Below are 27,420 nucleotides of genomic sequence, written 5' to 3' on the forward strand. Positions count from 1 at the left end.
ACAGCGCTGACAGTCCCGAGTTCAGAGAACGCACAGCGCTGACAGTCCCGAGTTCAGAGAACGCACAGTGCTGACAATCCTGAGTTCAGAGATCGTACAGCACTGACACTCCCGAGTTCAGAGAACACACAGCGCTGACACTACCATGTTCAGAGAACACACAGCGCAGACAATCCCGAGTTCAGAGAACACACAGCGCTGACACACCCGAGTTCAGAGAACACACAGCGCTGACACTCCCGAGTTCAGAGAACACACAGCGCTGACACTCCCGAGTTCAGAGAACACACAGCGCTGACACTCCCGAGTTCAGAGAACGCACAGCGCTGACACTCCCGCGTTCAGAGGACGCACAGCGCTGACACTCCCGAGTTCAGAGAACGCACAGCGTTGACACTCCCGAGTTCAGAGAACGCACAGCGCTGACAGTCCCGAGTTCAGAGAACGCACAGCGCTGACACTCCCGAGTTCAGAAAACGCAAAGCGCTGACACTCCCGAGTTCAGAGAACACACAGCGCTGACACTCCCGAGTTCAGAGAACACACAGCGCTGACACTCCCGAGTTCAGAGAACACACAGCGCTGACACTCCCGAGTTCAGAGAACACACAGCGCTGACACTCCCGAGTTCAGAGAACACACAGCGCTGACACTCCCGAGTTCAGAGAACACACAGCGCTGACACTCCCGATTTCAGAGAACACACAGCGCTGACACTCCCGAGTTCAGAGAACACACAGCGCTGACACTCCCGAGTTCAGAGAACACACAACGCTGACAGAACCGAGTTGAGAGAACACACAGCGCTGACACTCCCGAGTGAAGAGAACGCACAGCGCTGACACTCCCGAGTTCAGAGAACGCACAGCGCTGACACTACTGAGTTCACAGAACACACAGCGCTGATTCTACTGAGTTCAGAGAACACACAGCGTGACATTCCCGAGTTCACAGAACACACAGCGCTGACACTCCCGAGTTCAGAGAACGCACAGCGCTGACACTACTCAGTTCAGAGAACACACAGCGCTGACACTCCCGAGTTCAGAAAACGCACAGCGCTGACACTCCCGAGTTCAGAGAACTCACAGCGCTGACACTCCCGAGTTCAGAGAACACACAGCGCTGACACTCCCGAGTTCAGAGAACACACAGCGCTGACACTCCCGAGTTCAGAGAACACACAGCGCTGACACTCCCGAGTTCAGAGAGCGCACAGCGCTGACACACCCGAGTTCAGAGAACACACAGCGCTGACACTCCCGAGTTCAGAGAACACACAGCGCTGACACACCCGAGTTCAGAGAACTCACAGCGCTGACACACCCCAGTTCAGAGAACACACAGCGCTGACACTCCCGAGTTCAGAGAACACACAGCGCTGACACTCCCGCATTCAGAGGACGCACAGCGCTGACACTCCCGAGTTCAGAGAACGCACAGCGTTGACACTCCCGAGTTCAGAGAACGCACAGCGCTGACACTCCCGAGTTCAGAGAACGCACAGCGCTGACACTCCCGAGTTCAGAAAACGCACAGCGCTGACACTCCCGAGTTCAGAGAACGCACAGCGCTGACACTCCCGAGTTCAGAAAACGCACAGCGCTGACACTCCCGAGTTCAGAGAACGCACAGCGCTGACACTCCCGAGTTCAGAGAACAGACAGCGCTGACACTCCCGAGTTCAGAGAACACACAGCGCTGACACTCCCGAGTTCAGAGAACACACAGCAATGACACTCCCGAGTTCAGAGAACACACAGCGCTGACACTCCAGAGTTCAGAGAACACACAGCGCTGACACTCCCGAGTTCAGAGAACACACAGCGCTGACACTCCCGAGTTCAGAGAACACACAGCGCTGACAGAACCGAGTTGAGAGAACACACAGCGCTGACACTCCCGAGTGAAGAGAACGCACAGCGCTGACACTCCCGAGTTCAGAGAACGCACAGCGCTGACACTACTGAGTTCAGAGAACACACAGCGCTGATTCTACTGAGTTCAGAGAACACACAGCGTGACATTCCCGAGTTCACAGAACACACAGCGCTGACACTCCCGAGTTCATAGAACGCACAGCGCTGACACTACTGAGTTCAGAGAACACACAGCGCTGACACTCCCGAGTTCAGAGAACGCACAGCGCTGACACTCCCGAGTTCAGATAACGCACAGCGCTGACAGTCCCGAGTTCAGAGAACGCACAGTGCTGACAATCCTGAGTTCAGAGATCGTACAGCACTGACACTCACGAGTTCAGAGAACACACAGCGCTGACACTCCCGAGTTCAGAGAACACACAGCGCTGACACTCCCGAGTTCAGAGAACGCACAGCGCTGACACTCCCGAGTTCAGAGAACGCACAGCGCTGACACTCCCGAGTTCAGAGAACAGACAGCGCTGACACTCCCGAGTTCAGAGAACACACAGCGCTGACACTCCCGAGTTCAGAGAACACACAGCAATGACACTCCCGAGTTCAGAGAACACACAGCGCTGACACTCCAGAGTTCAGAGAACACACAGCGCTGACACTCCCGAGTTCAGAGAACACACAGCGCTGACAGAACCGAGTTCAGAGAACACACAGCGCTGACACTCCCGAGTGAAGAGAACGCACAGCGCTGACACTCCCGAGTTCAGAGAACGCACAGCGCTGACACTACTGAGTTCAGAGAACACACAGCGCTGATTCTACTGAGTTCAGAGAACACACAGCGTGACATTCCCGAGTTCACAGAACACACAGCGCTGACACTCCCGAGTTCATAGAACGCACAGCGCTGACACTACTGAGTTCAGAGAACACACAGCGCTGACACTCCCGAGTTCAGAGAACGCACAGCGCTGACACTCCCGAGTTCAGATAACGCACAGCGCTGACAGTCCCGAGTTCAGAGAACGCACAGTGCTGACAATCCTGAGTTCAGAGATCGTACAGCACTGACACTCACGAGTTCAGAGAACACACAGCGCTGACACTCCCGAGTTCAGAGAACACACAGCGCTGACACTCCCGAGTTCAGAGAACACACAGCGCTGACACTCCCGAGTTCAGAGAACACACAGCGCTGACACTCCAGAGTTCAGAGAACACACAGCGCTGACACTCCCGAGTTCAGAGAACACACAGCGCTGACACTCCCGAGTTCAGAGAACACACAGCGCTGACACTCCCGAGTTCAGAGAACACACAGCGCTGACACTCCCGATTTCAGAGAACACACAGCGCTGACACTCCCGAGTTCAGAGAACACACAGCGCTGACAGAACCGAGTTCAGAGAACACACAGCGCTGACACTCACGAGTGAAGAGAACGCACAGCGCTGAGACTCCCGAGTTCAGAGAACGCACAGCGCTGACACTACTGAGTTCACAGAACACACAGCGCTGATTCTACTGAGTTCAGAGAACACACAGCGTGACATTCCCGAGTTCACAGAACACACAGCGCTGACACTCCCGAGTTCAGAGAACGCACAGCGCTGACACTACTCAGTTCAGAGAACACACAGCGCTGACACTCCCGAGTTCAGAAAACGCACAGCGCTGACACTCCCGAGTTCAGAGAACTCACAGCGCTGACACTCCCGAGTTCAGAGAACACACAGCGCTGACACTCCCGAGTTCAGAGAACACACAGCGCTGACACTCCCGAGTTCAGAGAACACAAAGCGCTGACACTCCCGAGTTCAGAGAGCGCACAGCGCTGACACACCCGAGTTCAGAGAACACACAGCGCTGACACTCCCGAGTTCAGAGAACACACAGCGCTGACACACCCCAGTTCAGAGAACACACAGCGCTGACACTCCCCAGTTCAGAGAACACACAGCGCTGACACTCCCGCGTTCAGAGGACGCACAGCGCTGACACTCCCGAGTTCAGAGAACGCACAGCGTTGACACTCCCGAGTTCAGAGAACGCACAGCGCTGACACTCCCGAGTTCAGAGAACGCACAGCGCTGACACTCCCGAGTTCAGAAAACGCACAGCGCTGACACTCCCGAGTTCAGAGAACGCACAGCGCTGACACTCCCGAGTTCAGAGAACGCACAGCGCTGACACTCCCGAGTTCAGAGAACGCACAGCGCTGACACTCCCGAGTTCAGAGAACACACAGCGCTGACACTCCCGAGTTCAGAGAACACACAGCAATGACACTCCCGAGTTCAGAGAACACACAGCGCTGACACTCCAGAGTTCAGAGAACACACAGCGCTGACACTCCCGAGTTCAGAGAACACACAGCGCTGACACTCCCGAGTTCAGAGAACACACAGCGCTGACAGAACCGAGTTCAGAGAACACACAGCGCTGACACTCCCGAGTGAAGAGAACGCACAGCGCTGACACTCCCGAGTTCAGAGAACGCACAGCGCTGACACTACTGAGTTCAGAGAACACACAGCGCTGATTCTACTGAGTTCAGAGAACACACAGCATGACATTCCCGAGTTCACAGAACACACAGCGCTGACACTCCCGAGTTCATAGAACGCACAGCGCTGACACTACTGAGTTCAGAGAACACACAGCGCTGACACTCCCGAGTTCAGAGAACGCACAGCGCTGACACTCCCGAGTTCAGATAACGCACAGCGCTGACAGTCCCGAGTTCAGAGAACGCACAGTGCTGACAATCATGAGTTCAGTGATCGTACAGCACTGACACTCACGAGTTCAGAGAACACACAGCGCTGACACTACCATGTTCAGAGAACACACAGCGCAGACAATCCCGAATTCAGAGAACACACAGCGCTGACACTCCCGAGTTCAGAGAACACACAGCGCTGACACACCCGAGTTCAGAGAACACACAGCGCTGACACTCCCGAGTTCAGAGAACACACAGCGCTGACACACCCCAGTTCAGAGAACGCACAGCGCTGACACTCCCGAGTTCAGAGAACAGACAGCGCTGACACTCCCGAGTTCAGAGAACACACAGCGCTGACACTCCCGAGTTCAGAGAACACACAGCAATGACACTCCCGAGTTCAGAGAACACACAGCGCTGACACTCCAGAGTTCAGAGAACACACAGCGCTGACACTCCCGAGTTCAGAGAACACACAGCGCTGACACTCCCGAGTTCAGAGAACACACAGCGCTGACACTCCCGAGTTCAGAGAACACACAGCGCTGACAGAACCGAGTTCAGAGAACACACAGCGCTGACACTCCCGAGTGAAGAGAAAGCACAGCGCTGACACTCCCGAGTTCAGAGAACGCACAGCGCTGACACTACTGAGTTCAGAGAACACACAGCGCTGATTCGACTGAGTTCAGAGAACACACAGCGTGACATTCCCGAGTTCACAGAACACACAGCGCTGACACTCCCGAGTTCATAGAACGCACAGCGCTGACACTACTGAGTTCAGAGAAAACACAGCGCTGACACTCCCGAGTTCAGAGAACGCACAGCGCTGACACTCCCGAATTCAGAGAACTCACAGCGCTGACACTCCCGAGTTCAGAGAACACACAGCGCTGACTCTCCCGAGTTCAGAGAACGCACAGCGTCAACACTCCCGAGTTCAGAGAACACACAGCGCTGACACTCCCGAGTTCAGAGAACACACAGCGCTGACACTCCCGAGTTCAGAGAACACACAGCGCTGACACACCCGAGTTCAGAGAACACACAGCGCTGACACTCCCGAGTTCAGAGAACACACAGCGCTGACACACCCCAGTTCAGAGAACGCACAGCGCTGACACTCCCGAGTTCAGAGAACAGACAGCGCTGACACTCCCGAGTTCAGAGAACACACAGCGCTGACACTCCCGAGTTCAGAGAACACACAGCAATGACACTCCCGAGTTCAGAGAACACACAGCGCTGACACTCCAGAGTTCAGAGAACACACAGCGCTGACACTCCCGAGTTCAGAGAACACACAGCGCTGACACTCCCGAGTTCAGAGAACACACAGCGCTGACACTCCCGAGTTCAGAGAACACACAGCGCTGACAGAACCGAGTTCAGAGAACACACAGCGCTGACACTCCCGAGTGAAGAGAAAGCACAGCGCTGACACTCCCGAGTTCAGAGAACGCACAGCGCTGACACTACTGAGTTCAGAGAACACACAGCGCTGATTCGACTGAGTTCAGAGAACACACAGCGTGACATTCCCGAGTTCACAGAACACACAGCGCTGACACTCCCGAGTTCATAGAACGCACAGCGCTGACACTACTGAGTTCAGAGAAAACACAGCGCTGACACTCCCGAGTTCAGAGAACGCACAGCGCTGACACTCCCGAGTTCAGAGAACTCACAGCGCTGACACTCCCGAGTTCAGAGAACACACAGCGCTGACTCTCCCGAGTTCAGAGAACGCACAGCGTCAACACTCCCGAGTTCAGAGAACACACAGCGCTGACACTCCCGAGTTCAGAGAACACACAGCGCTGACACTCCCGAGTTCAGAGAACACACAGCGCTGACACTCCCGAGTTCAGAGAGCGCACAGCGCTGACAGTCCCGAGTTCAGAGAACGCACAGCGCTGACACTCCCGAGTTCAGAGAACGCACAGTGCTGACAGTCCCGAGTTCAGAGAACGCACAGCGCTGACAGTCCCGAGTTCAGAGAACGCACAGTGCTGACAATCCTGAGTTCAGAGAACACACAGCGCTGACACTCCCGAGTTCAGAGAACACACAGCGCTGACACTCCCGAGTTCAGAGAACACACAGCGCTGACAGAACCGAGTTCAGAGAACACACAGCGCTGACACTCCCGAGTGAAGAGAACGCACAGCGCTGACACTCCCGAGTTCAGAGAACGCACAGCGCTGACACTACTGAGTTCAGAGAACACACAGCGCTGATTCTACTGAGTTCAGAGAACACACAGCGTGACATTCCCGAGTTCACAGAACACACAGCGCTGACACTCCCGAGTTCATAGAACGCACAGCGCTGACACTACTGAGTTCAGAGAACACACAGCGCTGACACTCCCGAGTTCAGAGAACGCACAGCGCTGACACTCCCGAGTTCAGATAACGCACAGCGCTGACAGTCCCGAGTTCAGAGAACGCACAGTGCTGACAATCCTGAGTTCAGAGATCGTACAGCACTGACACTCACGAGTTCAGAGAACACACAGCGCTGACACTCCCGAGTTCAGAGAACACACAGCGCTGACACTCCCGAGTTCAGAGAACACACAGCGCTGAGACTCCCGAGTTCAGAGAACACACAGCGCTGACACTCCCGAGTTCAGAGAACACACAGCGCTGACACTCCCGAGTTCAGAGAACACACAGCGCTGACACTCCAGAGTTCAGAGAACACACAGCGCTGACACTCCCGAGTTCAGAGAACACACAGCGCTGACACTCCCGAGTTCAGAGAACACACAGCGCTGACACTCCCGAGTTCAGAGAACACACAGCGCTGACACTCCCGATTTCAGAGAACAAACAGCGCTGACACTCCCGAGTTCAGAGAACACACAGCGCTGACACTCCTGAGTTCAGAGAACACACAGCGCTGACAGAACCGAGTTCAGAGAACACACAGCGCTGACACTCCCGAGTGAAGAGAACGCACAGCGCTGACACTCCCGAGTTCAGAGAACGCACAGCGCTGACACTACTGAGTTCACAGAACACACAGCGCTGATTCTACTGAGTTCAGAGAACACACAGCGTGACATTCCCGAGTTCACAGAACACACAGCGCTGACACTCCCGAGTTCAGAGAACGCACAGCGCTGACACTACTCAGTTCAGAGAACACACAGCGCTGACACTCCCGAGTTCAGAAAACGCACAGCGCTGACACTCCCGAGTTCAGAGAACGCACAGCGCTGACACTACTCAGTTCAGAGAACACACAGCGCTGACACTCCCGAGTTCAGAGAACACACAGCGCTGACACTCCCGAGTTCAGAGAACTCACAGCGCTGACACTCCCGAGTTCAGAGAACACACAGCGCTGACACTCCCGAGTTCAGAGAACACACAGCGCTGACACTCCCGAGTTCAGAGAACACAAAGCGCTGACACTCCCGAGTTCAGAGAGCGCACAGCGCTGACACGCCCGAGTTCAGAGAACACACAGCGCTGACACTCCCGAGTTCAGAGAACACACAGCGCTGACACACCCCAGTTCAGAGAACACACAGCGCTGACACTCCCGAGTTCAGAGAACACACAGCGCTGACACTCCCGCGTTCAGAGGACGCACAGCGCTGACACTCCCGAGTTCAGAGAACGCACAGCGTTGACACTCCCGAGTTCAGAGAACGCACAGCGCTGACACTCCCGAGTTCAGAGAACGCACAGCGCTGACACTCCCGAGTTCAGAAAACGCACAGCGCTGACACTCCCGAGTTCAGAGAACGCACAGCGCTGACACTCCCGAGTTCAGAGAACGCACAGCGCTGACACTCCCGAGTTCAGAGAACGCACAGCGCTGACACTCCCGAGTTCAGAGAACAGACAGCGCTGACACTCCCGAGTTCAGAGAACACACAGCGCTGACACTCCCGAGTTCAGAGAACACACAGCAATGACACTCCCGAGTTCAGAGAACACACAGCGCTGACACTCCAGAGTTCAGAGAACACACAGCGCTGACACTCCCGAGTTCAGAGAACACACAGCGCTGACAGAACCGAGTTCAGAGAACACACAGCGCTGACACTCCCGAGTGAAGAGAACGCACAGCGCTGACACTCCCGAGTTCAGAGAACGCACAGCGCTGACACTACTGAGTTCAGAGAACACACAGCGCTGATTCTACTGAGTTCAGAGAACACACAGCATGACATTCCCGAGTTCACAGAACACACAGCGCTGACACTCCCGAGTTCATAGAACGCACAGCGCTGACACTACTGAGTTCAGAGAACACACAGCGCTGACACTCCCGAGTTCAGAGAACGCACAGAGCTGACACTCCCGAGTTCAGATAACGCACAGCGCTGACAGTCCCGAGTTCAGAGAACGCACAGTGCTGACAATCCTGAGTTCAGAGATCGTACAGCACTGACACTCACGAGTTCAGAGAACACACAGCGCTGACACTACCATGTTCAGAGAACACACAGCGCAGACAATCCCGAATTCAGAGAACACACAGCGCTTACACTCCCGAGTTCAGAGAACACACAGCGCTGACACACCCGAGTTCAGAGAACACACAGCGCTGACACTCCCGAGTTCAGAGAACACACAGCGCTGACACACCCCAGTTCAGAGAACGCACAGCGCTGACACTCCCGAGTTCAGAGAACAGACAGCGCTGACACTCCCGAGTTCAGAGAACACACAGCGCTGACACTCCCGAGTTCAGAGAACACACAGCAATGACACTCCCGAGTTCATAGAACGCACAGCGCTGACACTACTGAGTTCAGAGAACACACAGCGCTGACACTCCCGAGTTCAGAGAACGCACAGCGCTGACACTCCCGAGTTCAGATCACGCACAGCGCTGACAGTCCCGAGTTCAGAGAACGCACAGTGCTGACAATCCTGAGTTCAGAGATCGTACAGCACTGACACTCACGAGTTCAGAGAACACACAGCGCTGACACTCCCGAGTTCAGAGAACACACAGCGCTGACACTCCCGAGTTCAGAGAACACACAGCGCTGAGACTCCCGAGTTCAGAGAACACACAGCGCTGACACTCCCGAGTTCAGAGAACACACAGCGCTGACACTCCCGAGTTCAGAGAACACACAGCGCTGACACTCCAGAGTTCAGAGAACACACAGCGCTGACACTCCCGAGTTCAGAGAACACACAGCGCTGACACTCCCGAGTTCAGAGAACACACAGCGCTGACACTCCCGAGTTCAGAGAACACACAGCGCTGACACTCCCGATTTCAGAGAACACACAGCGCTGACACTCCCGAGTTCAGAGAACACACAGCGCTGACACTCCCGAGTTCAGAGAACACACAGCGCTGACAGAACCGAGTTCAGAGAACACACAGCGCTGACACTCCCGAGTGAAGAGAACGCACAGCGCTGACACTCCCGAGTTCAGAGAACACACAGCGCTGACACTCCCGAGTTCAGAGAACACACAGCGCTGACAGAACCGAGTTCAGAGAACACACAGCGCTGACACTCCCGAGTGAAGAGAACGCACAGCGCTGACACTCCCGAGTTCAGAGAACGCACAGCGCTGACACTACTGAGTTCACAGAACACACAGCGCTGATTCTACTGAGTTCAGAGAACACACAGCGTGACATTCCCGAGTTCACAGAACACACAGCGCTGACACTCCCGAGTTCAGAGAACGCACAGCGCTGACACTACTCAGTTCAGAGAACACACAGCGCTGACACTCCCGAGTTCAGAAAACGCACAGCGCTGACACTCCTGAGTTCAGAGAACTCACAGCGCTGACACTCCCGAGTTCAGAGAACACACAGCGCTGACACTCCCGAGTTCAGAGAACACACAGCGCTGACACTCCCGAGTTCAGAGAACACACAGCGCTGACACTCCCGAGTTCAGAGAACACAAAGCGCTGACACTCCCGAGTTCAGAGAGCGCACAGCGCTGACACACCCGAGTTCAGAGAACACACAGCGCTGACACTCCCGAGTTCAGAGGAAGCACAGCGCTGACACTCCCGAGTTCAGAGAACACACAGCGTTGACACTCCCGAGTTAAGAGAACGCACAGCGCTGACACTCCCGAGTTCAGAAAACGCACAGCGCTGACACTCCCGAGTTCAGAGAACGCACAGCGCTGACACTCCCGAGTTCAGAGAACGCACAGCGCTGACACTCCCGAGTTCAGAGAACAGACAGCGCTGACACTCCCGAGTTCAGAGAACACACAGCGCTGACACTCCCGAGTTCAGAGAACACACAGCAATGACACTCCCGAGTTCAGAGAACACACAGCGCTGACACTCCAGAGTTCAGAGAACACACAGCGCTGACACTCCCGAGTTCAGAGAACACACAGCGCTGACACTCCCGAGTTCAGAGAACACACAGCGCTGACAGAACCGAGTTCAGAGAACACACAGCGCTGACACTCCCGAGTGAAGAGAACGCACAGCGCTGACACTCCCGAGTTCAGAGAACGCACAGCGCTGACACTACTGAGTTCAGAGAACACACAGCGCTGATTCTACTGAGTTCAGAGAACACACAGCATGACATTCCCGAGTTCACAGAACACACAGCGCTGACACTCCCGAGTTCATAGAACGCACAGCGCTGACACTACTGAGTTCAGAGAACACACAGCGCTGACACTCCCGAGTTCAGAAAACGCACAGCGCTGACACTCCCGAGTTCAGATAACGCACAGCGCTGACAGTCCCGAGTTCAGAGAACGCACAGTGCTGACAATCCTGAGTTCAGAGATCGTACAGCACTGACACTCACGAGTTCAGAGAACACACAGCGCTGACACTACCATGTTCAGAGAACACACAGCGCAGACAATCCCGAATTCAGAGAACACACAGCGCTTACACTCCCGAGTTCAGAGAACACACAGCGCTGACACACCCGAGTTCAGAGAACACACAGCGCTGACACTCCCGAGTTCAGAGAACACACAGCGCTGACACACCCCAGTTCAGAGAACGCACAGCGCTGACACTCCCGAGTTCAGAGAACAGACAGCGCTGACACTCCCGAGTTCAGAGAACACACAGCGCTGACACTCCCGAGTTCAGAGAACACACAGCAATGACACTCCCGAGTTCATAGAACGCACAGCGCTGACACTACTGAGTTCAGAGAACACACAGCGCTGACACTCCCGAGTTCAGAGAACGCACAGCGCTGACACTCCCGAGTTCAGATAACGCACAGCGCTGACAGTCCCGAGTTCAGAGAACGCACAGTGCTGACAATCCTGAGTTCAGAGATCGTACAGCACTGACACTCACGAGTTCAGAGAACACACAGCGCTGACACTCCCGAGTTCAGAGAACACACAGCGCTGAGACTCCCGAGTTCAGAGAACACACAGCGCTGACACTCCCGAGTTCAGAGAACACACAGCGCTGACACTCCCGAGTTCAGAGAACACACAGCGCTGACACTCCAGAGTTCAGAGAACACACAGCGCTGACACTCCCGAGTTCAGAGAACACACAGCGCTGACACTCCCGAGTTCAGAGAACACACAGCGCTGACACTCCCGAGTTCAGAGAACACACAGCGCTGACACTCCCGATTTCAGAGAACACACAGCGCTGACACTCCCGAGTTCAGAGAACACACAGCGCTGACACTCCCGAGTTCAGAGAACACACAGCGCTGACAGAACCGAGTTCAGAGAACACACAGCGCTGACACTCCCGAGTGAAGAGAACGCACAGCGCTGACACTCCCGAGTTCAGAGAACGCACAGCGCTGACACTACTGAGTTCACAGAACACACAGCGCTGATTCTACTGAGTTCAGAGAACACACAGCGTGACATTCCCGAGTTCACAGAACACACAGCGCTGACACTCCCGAGTTCAGAGAACGCACAGCGCTGACACTACTCAGTTCAGAGAACACACAGCGCTGACACTCCCGAGTTCAGAAAACGCACAGCGCTGACACTCCCGAGTTCAGAGAACTCACAGCGCTGACACTCCCGAGTTCAGAGAACACACAGCGCTGACACTCCCGAGTTCAGAGAACACACAGCGCTGACACTCCCGAGTTCAGAGAACACAAAGCGCTGACACTCCCGAGTTCAGAGAGCGCACAGCGCTGACACACCCGAGTTCAGAGAACACACAGCGCTGACACTCCCGAGTTCAGAGAACACACAGCGCTGACACACCCCAGTTCAGAGAACACACAGCGCTGACACTCCCGAGTTCAGAGAACACACAGCGCTGACACTCCCGCGTTCAGAGGACGCACAGCGCTGACACTCCCGAGTTCAGAGAACGCACAGCGTTGACACTCCCAAGTTCAGAGAACGCACAGCGCTGACACTCCCGAGTTCAGAGAACGCACAGCGCTGACACTCCCGAGTTCAGAAAACGCACAGCGCTGACACTCCCGAGTTCAGAGAACGCACAGCGCTGACACTCCCGAGTTCAGAGAACGCACAGCGCTGACACTCCCGAGTTCAGAGAACGCACAGCGCTGACACTCCCGAGTGAAGAGAACGCACAGCGCTGACACTCCCGAGTTCAGAGAACGCACAGCGCTGACACTACTGAGTTCAGAGAACACACAGCGCTGATTCTACTGAGTTCAGAGAACACACAGCATGACATTCCCGAGTTCACAGAACACACAGCGCTGACACTCCCGAGTTCATAGAACGCACAGCGCTGACACTACTGAGTTCAGAGAACACACAGCGCTGACACTCCCGAGTTCAGAAAACGCACAGCGCTGACACTCCCGAGTTCAGATAACGCACAGCGCTGACAGTCCCGAGTTCAGAGAACGCACAGTGCTGACAATCCTGAGTTCAGAGATCGTACAGCACTGACACTCACGAGTTCAGAGAACACACAGCGCTGACACTACCATGTTCAGAGAACACACAGCGCAGACAATCCCGAATTCAGAGAACACACAGCGCTTACACTCCCGAGTTCAGAGAACACACAGCGCTGACACACCCGAGTTCAGAGAACACACAGCGCTGACACTCCCGAGTTCAGAGAACACACAGCGCTGACACACCCCAGTTCAGAGAACGCACAGCGCTGACACTCCCGAGTTCAGAGAACAGACAGCGCTGACACTCCCGAGTTCAGAGAACACACAGCGCTGACACTCCCGAGTTCAGAGAACACACAGCAATGACACTCCCGAGTTCATAGAACGCACAGCGCTGACACTACTGAGTTCAGAGAACACACAGCGCTGACACTCCCGAGTTCAGAGAACGCACAGCGCTGACACTCCCGAGTTCAGATAACGCACAGCGCTGACAGTCCCGAGTTCAGAGAACGCACAGTGCTGACAATCCTGAGTTCAGAGATCGTACAGCACTGACACTCACGAGTTCAGAGAACACACAGCGCTGACACTCCCGAGTTCAGAGAACACACAGCGCTGAGACTCCCGAGTTCAGAGAACACACAGCGCTGACACTCCCGAGTTCAGAGAACACACAGCGCTGACACTCCCGAGTTCAGAGAACACACAGCGCTGACACTCCAGAGTTCAGAGAACACACAGCGCTGACACTCCCGAGTTCAGAGAACACACAGCGCTGACACTCCCGAGTTCAGAGAACACACAGCGCTGACACTCCCGAGTTCAGAGAACACACAGCGCTGACACTCCCGATTTCAGAGAACACACAGCGCTGACACTCCCGAGTTCAGAGAACACACAGCGCTGACACTCCCGAGTTCAGAGAACACACAGCGCTGACAGAACCGAGTTCAGAGAACACACAGCGCTGACACTCCCGAGTGAAGAGAACGCACAGCGCTGACACTCCCGAGTTCAGAGAACGCACAGCGCTGACACTACTGAGTTCACAGAACACACAGCGCTGATTCTACTGAGTTCAGAGAACACACAGCGTGACATTCCCGAGTTCACAGAACACACAGCGCTGACACTCCCGAGTTCAGAGAACGCACAGCGCTGACACTACTCAGTTCAGAGAACACACAGCGCTGACACTCCCGAGTTCAGAAAACGCACAGCGCTGACACTCCCGAGTTCAGAGAACTCACAGCGCTGACACTCCCGAGTTCAGAGAACACACAGCGCTGACACTCCCGAGTTCAGAGAACACACAGCGCTGACACTCCCGAGTTCAGAGAACACAAAGCGCTGACACTCCCGAGTTCAGAGAGCGCACAGCGCTGACACACCCGAGTTCAGAGAACACACAGCGCGGACACTCCCGAGTTCAGAGAACACACAGCGCTGACACACCCCAGTTCAGAGAACACACAGCGCTGACACTCCCGAGTTCAGAGAACACACAGCGCTGACACTCCCGCGTTCAGAGGACGCACAGCGCTGACACTCCCGAGTTCAGAGAACGCACAGCGTTGACACTCCCAAGTTCAGAGAACGCACAGCGCTGACACTCCCGAGTTCAGAGAACGCACAGCGCTGACACTCCCGAGTTCAGAAAACGCACAGCGCTGACACTCCCGAGTTCAGAGAACGCACAGCGCTGACACTCCCGAGTTCAGAGAACGCACAGCGCTGACACTCCCGAGTTCAGAGAACGCACAGCGCTGACACTCCCGAGTTCAGAGAACGCACAGCGCTGACACTCCCGAGTTCAGAGAACACACAGCGCTGACACTCCCGAGTTCAGAGAACACACAGCGCTGACACTCCAGAGTTCAGAGAACACACAGCGCTGACACTCCCGAGTTCAGAGAACACACAGCGCTGACACTCCCGAGTTCAGAGAACACACAGCACTGACAGAACCGAGTTCAGAGAACACACAGCGCTGACACTCCCGAGTGAAGAGAACGCACAGCGCTGACACTCCCGAGTTCAGAGAACGCACAGCGCTGACACTACTGAGTTCAGAGAACACACAGCGCTGATTCTACTGAGTTCAGAGAACACACAGCATGACATTCCCGAGTTCACAGAACACACAGCGCTGACACTCCCGAGTTCATAGAACGCACAGCGCTGACACTACTGAGTTCAGAGAACACACAGCGCTGACACTCCCGAGTTCAGAGAACGCACAGCGCTGACACTCCCGAGTTCAGATAACGCACAGCGCTGACAGTCCCGAGTTCAGAGAACGCACAGTGCTGACAATCCTGAGTTCAGTGATCGTACAGCACTGACACTCACGAGTTCAGAGAACACACAGCGCTGACACTACCATGTTCAGAGAACACACAGCGCAGACAATCCCGAATTCAGAGAACACACAGCGCTTACACTCCCGAGTTCAGAGAACACACAGCGCTGACGCACCCGAGTTCAGAGAACACACAGCGCTGACACTCCCGAGTTCAGAGAACACACAGCGCTGACACACCCCAGTTCAGAGAACGCACAGCGCTGACACTCCCGAGTTCAGAGAACAGACAGCGCTGACACTCCCGAGTTCAGAGAACACACAGCGCTGACACTCCCGAGTTCAGAGAACACACAGCGCTGACACTCCCGAGTTCAGAGAACACACAGCGCTGACAGAACCGAGTTCAGAGAACACACAGCGCTGACACTCCCGAGTGAAGAGAAAGCACAGCGCTGACACTCCCGAGTTCAGAGAACGCACAGCGCTGACACTACTGAGTTCAGAGAACACACAGCGCTGATTCGACTGAGTTCAGAGAACACACAGCGTGACATTCCCGAGTTCACAGAACACACAGCGCTGACACTCCCGAGTTCATAGAACGCACAGCGCTGACACTACTGAGTTCAGAGAAAACACAGCGCTGACACTCCCGAGTTCAGAGAACGCACAGCGCTGACACTCCCGAGTTCAGAGAACTCACAGCGCTGACACTCCCGAGTTCAGAGAACACACAGCGCTGACTCTCCCGAGTTCAGAGAACGCACAGCGTCAACACTCCCGAGTTCAGAGAACACACAGCGCTGACACTCCCGAGTTCAGAGAACACACAGCGCTGACACTCCCGAGTTCAGAGAACACACAGCGCTGACACTCCCGAGTTCAGAGAGCGCACAGCGCTGACAGTCCCGAGTTCAGAGAACGCACAGCGCTGACACTCCCGAGTTCAGAGAACGCACAGTGCTGACAGTCCCGAGTTCAGAGAACGCACAGCGCTGACAGTCCCGAGTTCAGAGAACGCACAGTGCTGACAATCCTGAGTTCAGAGATCGTACAGCACTGACACTCCCGAGTTCAGAGAACACACAGCGCTGACACTCCCGAGTTCAGAGAACACACAGCGCTGACACTCCCGCGTTCAGAGGACGCACAGCGCTGACACTCCCGAGTTCAGAGAACGCACAGCGTTGACACTCCCAAGTTCAGAGAACGCACAGCGCTGACACTCCCGAGTTCAGAGAACGCACAGCGCTGACACTCCCGAGTTCAGAGAACGCACAGCGCTGACACTCCCGAGTTCAGAGAACGCACAGCGCTGACACTCCCGAGTTCAGAGAACGCACAGCGCTGACACTCCCGAGTTCAGAGAACGCACAGCGCTGACACTCCCGAGTTCAGAGAACGCACAGCGCTGACACTCCCGAGTTCAGAGAACACACAGCGCTGACACTCCAGAGTTCAGAGAACACACAGCGCTGACACTCCCGAGTTCAGAGAACACACAGCGCTGACACTCCCGAGTTCAGAGAACACACAGCACTGACAGAACCGAGTTCAGAGAACACACAGCGCTGACACTCCCGAGTGAAGAGAACGCACAGCGCTGACACTCCCGAGTTCAGAGAACGCACAGCGCTGACACTACTGAGTTCAGAGAACACACAGCGCTGATTCTACTGAGTTCAGAGAACACACAGCATGACATTCCCGAGTTCACAGAACACACAGCGCTGACACTCCCGAGTTCATAGAACGCACAGCGCTGACACTACTGAGTTCAGAGAACACACAGCGCTGACACTCCCGAGTTCAGAGAACGCACAGCGCTGACACTCCCGAGTTCAGATAACGCACAGCGCTGACAGTCCCGAGTTCAGAGAACGCACAGTGCTGACAATCCTGAGTTCAGTGATCGTACAGCACTGACACTCACGAGTTCAGAGAACACACAGCGCTGACACTACCATGTTCAGAGAACACACAGCGCAGACAATCCCGAATTCAGAGAACACACAGCGCTTACACTCCCGAGTTCAGAGAACACACAGCGCTGACGCACCCGAGTTCAGAGAACACACAGCGCTGACACTCCCGAGTTCAGAGAACACACAGCGCTGACACACCCCAGTTCAGAGAACGCACAGCGCTGACACTCCCGAGTTCAGAGAACAGACAGCGCTGACACTCCCGAGTTCAGAGAACACACAGCGCTGACACTCCCGAGTTCAGAGAACACACAGCGCTGACACTCCCGAGTTCAGAGAACACACAGCGCTGACAGAACCGAGTTCAGAGAACACACAGCGCTGACACTCCCGAGTGAAGAGAAAGCACAGCGCTGACACTCCCGAGTTCAGAGAACGCACAGCGCTGACACTACTGAGTTCAGAGAACACACAGCGCTGATTCGACTGAGTTCAGAGAACACACAGCGTGACATTCCCGAGTTCACAGAACACACAGCGCTGACACTCCCGAGTTCATAGAACGCACAGCGCTGACACTACTGAGTTCAGAGAAAACACAGCGCTGACACTCCCGAGTTCAGAGAACGCACAGCGCTGACACTCCCGAGTTCAGAGAACTCACAGCGCTGACACTCCCGAGTTCAGAGAACACACAGCGCTGACTCTCCCGAGTTCAGAGAACGCACAGCGTCAACACTCCCGAGTTCAGAGAACACACAGCGCTGACACTCCCGAGTTCAGAGAACACACAGCGCTGACACTCCCGAGTTCAGAGAACACACAGCGCTGACACTCCCGAGTTCAGAGAGCGCACAGCGCTGACAGTCCCGAGTTCAGAGAACGCACAGCGCTGACACTCCCGAGTTCAGAGAACGCACAGTGCTGACAGTCCCGAGTTCAGAGAACGCACAGCGCTGACAGTCCCGAGTTCAGAGAACGCACAGTGCTGACAATCCTGAGTTCAGAGATCGTACAGCACTGACACTCCCGAGTTCAGAGAACACACAGCGCTGACACTACCATGTTCAGAGAACACACAGCGCAGTCAATCCCGAATTCAGAGAACACACAGTGCTGACACTCCCGAGTTCAGAGAACACACAGCGCTGACACTCCCGAGTTCAGAGAACACACAGCGCTGACACTCCCGAGTTCAGAGAACACACAGCGCTGACACTCCCAATTTCAGAGAACACACAGCGCTGACACTCCCGAGTTCAGAGAACGCACAGCGCTGACACTCCCGCGTTCAGAGGACGCACAGCGCTGACACTCTCGAGTTCAGAGAACGCACAGCGCTGACACTCCCGAGTTCAGAGAACGCACAGCGCTGACACACCCGAGTTCAGAGAACGCACAGCGCTGACACTCCCGAGTTCAGAGAACGCACAGCGCTGACACTCCCGAGTTCAGAAAACGCACAGCGCTGACACTCCCGAGTTCAGAGAACGCACAGCGCTGACACTCCCGAGTTCAGAAAACGCCCAGCGCTGACACTCCCGAGTTCAGAGAACGCACAGCGCTGACACTCCCGAGTTCAGAGAAAGCACAGCGCTGACACTCCCGAGTTCAGAGAACGCACAGCGCTGACACTCCCGAGTTCAGAGAACGCACAGCGCTGACACTCCCGAGTTCAGAGAATGCACAGCGCTGACACAACCGAGTTCAGATAACGCACAGCGCTGACACTCCCGCATTCAGAGGACGCACAGCGCTGACACTCCGGAGTTCAGAGAATACAGAGTGCTGACACCACTGAGCTCAGAGAACGCACAGCGCTGACACTCCCGAGTTTAGAGAACGCACAGCACTGACACTCCCGAGTTTCGAGAACGCACAGCACTGACACTCCCGAGTTCAGAGAACACACAGCGCGACACTCCTGAGTTCAGAGAACACACAGCGCTGACACTCCTGAGTTCAGAGAACACACAGCGCTGACACTCCCGAGTTCAGAGAACACACAGCGCTGACACTCCCGCGTTCAGCGGACGCACAGCGCTGACACTACTGAGTTCAGAGAACACACAGCGCTGACAGAACCGAGTTCAGAGAACACACAGCGCTACACTCCCGAGTTAAGAGAACGCACAGCGCTGACACTCCCGAGTGAAGAGAACGCACAGCGCTGACACTCCCGAGTTCACAGAACACACAGCGCTGACACTGCCGAGTTCAGAGAACGCACAGCGCTGACACTACTGAGTTCAGAGAACACACAGCGCTGACACTCCCGAGTTCAGAGAATGCACAGCGCTGACACTCCCGAGTTCAGAGAACTCACAGCGCTGGCACTCCCGAATTCAGAGAACACACAGCGCTGACACTCCCGAATTCAGAGAACACACAGCGCTGACACTCCGGAGTTCAGAGAATGCAGAGTGCTGACACCACTGAGCTCAGAGAACGCACAGCGCTGACACTCCCGAGTTTAGAGAACGCACAGCACTGACAATCCCGAGTTCAGAGAACACACAGCGCTGACACTCGCGAGTTCAGAGAATACACTGCGCTGACACTCCCGAGTTCAGAGAACGCACAGTGCTGACAATCCTGAGTTCAGAGATCGTACAGCACTGACACTACCGAGTTCAGAGAACACACAGCGCGACACTCCTGAGTTCAGAGAACACACAGCGCTGACACTCCTGAGTTCAGAGAACACACAGCGCTGACACTCCCGAGTTCTGAGAACACACAGCGCTGACACTCCCGCGTTCAGAGGACGCACAGCGCTGACACTGCCGAGTTCAGAGAACGCACAGCGCTGACACTACTGAGTTCAGAGAACACACAGCGCTGACACTCCCGAGTTCAGAGAATGCACAGCGCTGACACTCCCGAGTTCAGAGAACTCACAGCGCTGGCACTCCCGAATTCAGAGAACAGACAGCGCTGACACTCCCGAATTCAGAGAACACACAGCGCTGACACTCCGGAGTTCAGAGAATGCAGAGTGCTGACACCACTGAGCTCAGAGAACGCACAGCGCTGACACTCCCGAGTTTAGAGAACGCACAGCACTGACAATCCCGAGTTCAGAGAACACACAGCGCTGACACTCGCGAGTTCAGAGAATACACTGCGCTGACACTCCCGAGTTCAGAGAACGCACAGTGCTGACAATCCTGAGTTCAGAGATCGTACAGCACTGACACTACCGAGTTCAGAGAACACACAGCGCGACACTCCTGAGTTCAGAGAACACACAGCGCTGACACTCCTGAGTTCAGAGAACACACAGCGCTGACACTCCCGAGTTCTGAGAACACACAGCGCTGACACTCCCGCGTTCAGAGGACGCACAGCGCTGACACTACTGAGTTCAGAGAACGCACAGCGCTGACAGAACCGAGTTCAGAGAACACACAGCGCTGACACTCCCGAGTTAAGAGAACGCACAGCGCTGACACTCCCGAGTTCAGAGAACACACAGCGCTGATACTACTGAGTTCAGAGAACACACAGCGTGACATTCCCGAGTTCACAGAACACACAGTGCTGACACTCCCGAGTTCAGAGAACGCACAGCGCTGACACTCCCGAGTTCAGAGAACGCACAGCGCTGACACTACTGAGTTCAGAGAACACACAGCGCTGATTCTACTGAGTTCAGAGAACACACAGCGTGACATTCCCGAGTTCACAGAACACACAGCGCTGACACTCCCGAGTTCATAGAACGCACAGCGCTGACACTACTGAGTTCAGAGAACACACAGCGCTGACACTCCCGAGTTCAGAGAACGCACAGCGCTGACACTCCCGAGTTCAGATAACGCACAGCGCTGACAGTCCCGAGTTCAGAGAACGCACAGTGCTGACAATCCTGAGTTCAGAGATCGTACAGCACTGACACTCACGAGTTCAGAGAACACACAGCGCTGACACTACCATGTTCAGAGAACACACAGCGCAGTCAATCCCGAATTCAGAGAACACACAGTGCTGACACTCCCGAGTTCAGAGAACACACAGCGCTGACACTCCCGAGTTCAGAGAACACACAGCGCTGACACTCCCGAGTTCAGAGAACACACAGCGCTGACACTCCCAATTTCAGAGAACACACAGCGCTGACACTCCCGAGTTCAGAGAACGCACAGCGCTGACACTCCCGCGTTCAGAGGACGCACAGCGCTGACACTCTCGAGTTCAGAGAACGCACAGCGCTGACACTCCCGAGTTCAGAGAACGCACAGCGCTGACACACCCGAGTTCAGAGAACGCACAGCGCTGACACTCCCGAGTTCAGAGAACGCACAGCGCTGACACTCCCGAGTTCAGAAAACGCACAGCGCTGACACTCCCGAGTTCAGAGAACGCACAGCGCTGACACTCCCGAGTTCAGAAAACGCCCAGCGCTGACACTCCCGAGTTCAGAGAACGCACAGCGCTGACACTCCCGAGTTCAGAGAAAGCACAGCGCTGACACTCCCGAGTTCAGAGAACGCACAGCACTGACACTCCCGAGTTCAGAGAACGCACAGCGCTGACACTCCCGAGTTCAGAGAATGCACAGCGCTGACACAACCGAGTTCAGATAACGCACAGCGCAGTCAATCCCGAATTCAGAGAACACACAGTGCTGACACTCCCGAGTTCAGAGAACACACAGCGCTGACACTCCCGAGTTCAGAGAACACACAGCGCTGACACTCCCGAGTTCAGAGAACACACAGCGCTGACACTCCCAATTTCAGAGAACACACAGCGCTGACACTCCCGAGTTCAGAGAACGCACAGCGCTGACACTCCCGCGTTCAGAGGACGCACAGCGCTGACACTCTCGAGTTCAGAGAACGCACAGCGCTGACACTCCCGAGTTCAGAGAACGCACAGCGCTGACACACCCGAGTTCAGAGAACGCACAGCGCTGACACTCCCGAGTTCAGAGAACGCACAGCGCTGACACTCCCGAGTTCAGAAAACGCACAGCGCTGACACTCCCGAGTTCAGAGAACGCACAGCGCTGACACTCCCGAGTTCAGAAAACGCCCAGCGCTGACACTCCCGAGTTCAGAGAACGCACAGCGCTGACACTCCCGAGTTCAGAGAAAGCACAGCGCTGACACTCCCGAGTTCAGAGAACGCACAGCACTGACACTCCCGAGTTCAGAGAACGCACAGCGCTGACACTCCCGAGTTCAGAGAATGCACAGCGCTGACACAACCGAGTTCAGATAACGCACAGCGCTGACACTCCCGCATTCAGAGGACGCACAGCGCTGACACTCCGGAGTTCAGAGAATACAGAGTGCTGACACCACTGAGCTCAGAGAACGCACAGCGCTGACACTCCCGAGTTTAGAGAACGCACAGCACTGACACTCCCGAGTTTCGAGAACGCACAGCACTGTCAATCCCGAGTTCAGAGAACACACTGCGCTGACACTCCCGAGTTCAGAGAACGCACAGTGCTGACAATCCTGAGTTCAGAGATCGTACAGCACTGACACTACCGAGTTCAGAGAACACACAGCGCGACACTCCTGAGTTCAGAGAACACACAGTGCTGACACTCCTGAGTTCAGAGAACACACAGCGCTGACACTCCCGAGTTCAGAGAACACACAGCGCTGACACTCCCGCGTTCAGCGGACGCACAGCGCTGACACTACTGAGTTCAGAGAACACACAGCGCTGACAGAACCGAGTTCAGAGAACACACAGCGCTGCACTCCCGAGTTAAGAGAACGCACAGCGCTGACACTCCCGAGTGAAGAGAACGCACAGCGCTGACACTCCCGAGTTCACAGAACACACAGCGCTGACACTGCCGAGTTCAGAGAACGCACAGCGCTGACACTACTGAGTTCAGAGAACACACAGCGCTGACACTCCCGAGTTCAGAGAATGCACAGCGCTGACACTCCCGAGTTCAGAGAACTCACAGCGCTGGCACTCCCGAATTCAGAGAACACACAGCGCTGACACTCCCGAATTCAGAGAACACACAGCGCTGACACTCCGGAGTTCAGAGAATGCAGAGTGCTGACAGCACTGAGCTCAGAGAACGCACAGCGCTGACACTCCCGAGTTTAGAGAACGCACAGCACTGACAATCCCGAGTTCAGAGAACACACAGCGCTGACACTCGCGAGTTCAGAGAATACACTGCGCTGACACTCCCGAGTTCAGAGAACGCACAGCGCTGACACTCCCGAGTTCAGAGAACGCACAGCGCTGACACTCCCGAGTTCAGAGAACGCACAGCGCTGACACTCCCGAGTTCAGAGAACGCACAGCGCTGACACTCCCGAGTTCAGAGAACACACAGCGCTGACACTCCAGAGTTCAGAGAACACACAGCGCTGACACTCCCGAGTTCAGAGAACACACAGCGCTGACACTCCCGAGTTCAGAGAACACACAGCACTGACAGAACCGAGTTCAGAGAACACACAGCGCTGACACTCCCGAGTGAAGAGAACGCACAGCGCTGACACTCCCGAGTTCAGAGAACGCACAGCGCTGACACTACTGAGTTCAGAGAACACACAGCGCTGATTCTACTGAGTTCAGAGAACACACAGCATGACATTCCCGAGTTCACAGAACACACAGCGCTGACACTCCCGAGTTCATAGAACGCACAGCGCTGACACTACTGAGTTCAGAGAACACACAGCGCTGACACTCCCGAGTTCAGAGAACGCACAGCGCTGACACTCCCGAGTTCAGATAACGCACAGCGCTGACAGTCCCGAGTTCAGAGAACGCACAGTGCTGACAATCCTGAGTTCAGTGATCGTACAGCACTGACACTCACGAGTTCAGAGAACACACAGCGCTGACACTACCATGTTCAGAGAACACACAGCGCAGACAATCCCGAATTCAGAGAACACACAGCGCTTACACTCCCGAGTTCAGAGAACACACAGCGCTGACGCACCCGAGTTCAGAGAACACACAGCGCTGACACTCCCGAGTTCAGAGAACACACAGCGCTGACACACCCCAGTTCAGAGAACGCACAGCGCTGACACTCCCGAGTTCAGAGAACAGACAGCGCTGACACTCCCGAGTTCAGAGAACACACAGCGCTGACACTCCCGAGTTCAGAGAACACACAGCGCTGACACTCCCGAGTTCAGAGAACACACAGCGCTGACAGAACCGAGTTCAGAGAACACACAGCGCTGACACTCCCGAGTGAAGAGAAAGCACAGCGCTGACACTCCCGAGTTCAGAGAACGCACAGCGCTGACACTACTGAGTTCAGAGAACACACAGCGCTGATTCGACTGAGTTCAGAGAACACACAGCGTGACATTCCCGAGTTCACAGAACACACAGCGCTGACACTCCCGAGTTCATAGAACGCACAGCGCTGACACTACTGAGTTCAGAGAAAACACAGCGCTGACACTCCCGAGTTCAGAGAACGCACAGCGCTGACACTCCCGAGTTCAGAGAACTCACAGCGCTGACACTCCCGAGTTCAGAGAACACACAGCGCTGACTCTCCCGAGTTCAGAGAACGCACAGCGTCAACACTCCCGAGTTCAGAGAACACACAGCGCTGACACTCCCGAGTTCAGAGAACACACAGCGCTGACACTCCCGAGTTCAGAGAACACACAGCGCTGGCACTCCCGAGTTCAGAGAGCGCACAGCGCTGACAGTCCCGAGTTCAGAGAACGCACAGCGCTGACACTCCCGAGTTCAGAGAACGCACAGTGCTGACAGTCCCGAGTTCAGAGAACGCACAGCGCTGACAGTCCCGAGTTCAGAGAACGCACAGTGCTGACAATCCTGAGTTCAGAGATCGTACAGCACTGACACTCCCGAGTTCAGAGAACACACAGCGCTGACACTACCATGTTCAGAGAACACACAGCGCAGTCAATCCCGAATTCAGAGAACACCATTGCTGACACTCCCGAGTTCAGAGAACACACAGCGCTGACACTCCCGAGTTCAGAGAACACACAGCGCTGACACTCCCGAGTTCAGAGAACACACAGCGCTGACACTCCCAATTTCAGAGAACACACAGCGCTGACACTCCCGAGTTCAGAGAACGCACAGCGCTGACACTCCCGCGTTCAGAGGACGCACAGCGCTGACACTCTCGAGTTCAGAGAACGCACAGCGCTGACACTCCCGAGTTCAGAGAACGCACAGCGCTGACACACCCGAGTTCAGAGAACGCACAGCGCTGACACTCCCGAGTTCAGAGAACGCACAGCGCTGACACTCCCGAGTTCAGAAAACGCACAGCGCTGACACTCCCGAGTTCAGAGAACGCACAGCGCTGACACTCCCGAGTTCAGAAAACGCCCAGCGCTGACACTCCCGAGTTCAGAGAACGCACAGCGCTGACACTCCCGAGTTCAGAGAAAGCACAGCGCTGACACTCCCGAGTTCAGAGAACGCACAGCGCTGACACTCCCGAGTTCAGAGAACGCACAGCGCTGACACTCCCGAGTTCAGAGAATGCACAGCGCTGACACAACCGAGTTCAGATAACGCACAGCGCTGACACTCCCGCATTCAGAGGACGCACAGCGCTGACACTCCGGAGTTCAGAGAATACAGAGTGCTGACACCACTGAGCTCAGAGAACGCACAGCGCTGACACTCCCGAGTTTAGAGAACGCACAGCACTGACACTCCCGAGTTTCGAGAACGCACAGCACTGACACTCCCGAGTTCAGAGAACACACAGCGCGACACTCCTGAGTTCAGAGAACACACAGCGCTGACACTCCTGAGTTCAGAGAACACACAGCGCTGACACTCCCGAGTTCAGAGAACACACAGCGCTGACACTCCCGCGTTCAGCGGACGCACAGCGCTGACACTACTGAGTTCAGAGAACACACAGCGCTGACAGAACCGAGTTCAGAGAACACACAGCGCTACACTCCCGAGTTAAGAGAACGCACAGCGCTGACACTCCCGAGTGAAGAGAACGCACAGCGCTGACACTCCCGAGTTCACAGAACACACAGCGCTGACACTGCCGAGTTCAGAGAACGCACAGCGCTGACACTACTGAGTTCAGAGAACACACAGCGCTGACACTCCCGAGTTCAGAGAATGCACAGCGCTGACACTCCCGAGTTCAGAGAACTCACAGCGCTGGCACTCCCGAATTCAGAGAACACACAGCGCTGACACTCCCGAATTCAGAGAACACACAGCGCTGACACTCCGGAGTTCAGAGAATGCAGAGTGCTGACACCACTGAGCTCAGAGAACGCACAGCGCTGACACTCCCGAGTTTAGAGAACGCACAGCACTGACAATCCCGAGTTCAGAGAACACACAGCGCTGACACTCGCGAGTTCAGAGAATACACTGCGCTGACACTCCCGAGTTCAGAGAACGCACAGTGCTGACAATCCTGAGTTCAGAGATCGTACAGCACTGACACTACCGAGTTCAGAGAACACACAGCGCGACACTCCTGAGTTCAGAGAACACACAGCGCTGACACTCCTGAGTTCAGAGAACACACAGCGCTGACACTCCCGAGTTCTGAGAACACACAGCGCTGACACTCCCGCGTTCAGAGGACGCACAGCGCTGACACTGCCGAGTTCAGAGAACGCACAGCGCTGACACTACTGAGTTCAGAGAACACACAGCGCTGACACTCCCGAGTTCAGAGAATGCACAGCGCTGACACTCCCGAGTTCAGAGAACTCACAGCGCTGGCACTCCCGAATTCAGAGAACAGACAGCGCTGACACTCCCGAATTCAGAGAA

The sequence above is a fragment of the Heptranchias perlo genome, chromosome 5 (assembly GCF_035084215.1).
Source record: "Heptranchias perlo isolate sHepPer1 chromosome 5, sHepPer1.hap1, whole genome shotgun sequence".
In the NCBI taxonomy this organism is placed as follows: Eukaryota; Metazoa; Chordata; class Chondrichthyes; order Hexanchiformes; family Hexanchidae; genus Heptranchias; species Heptranchias perlo.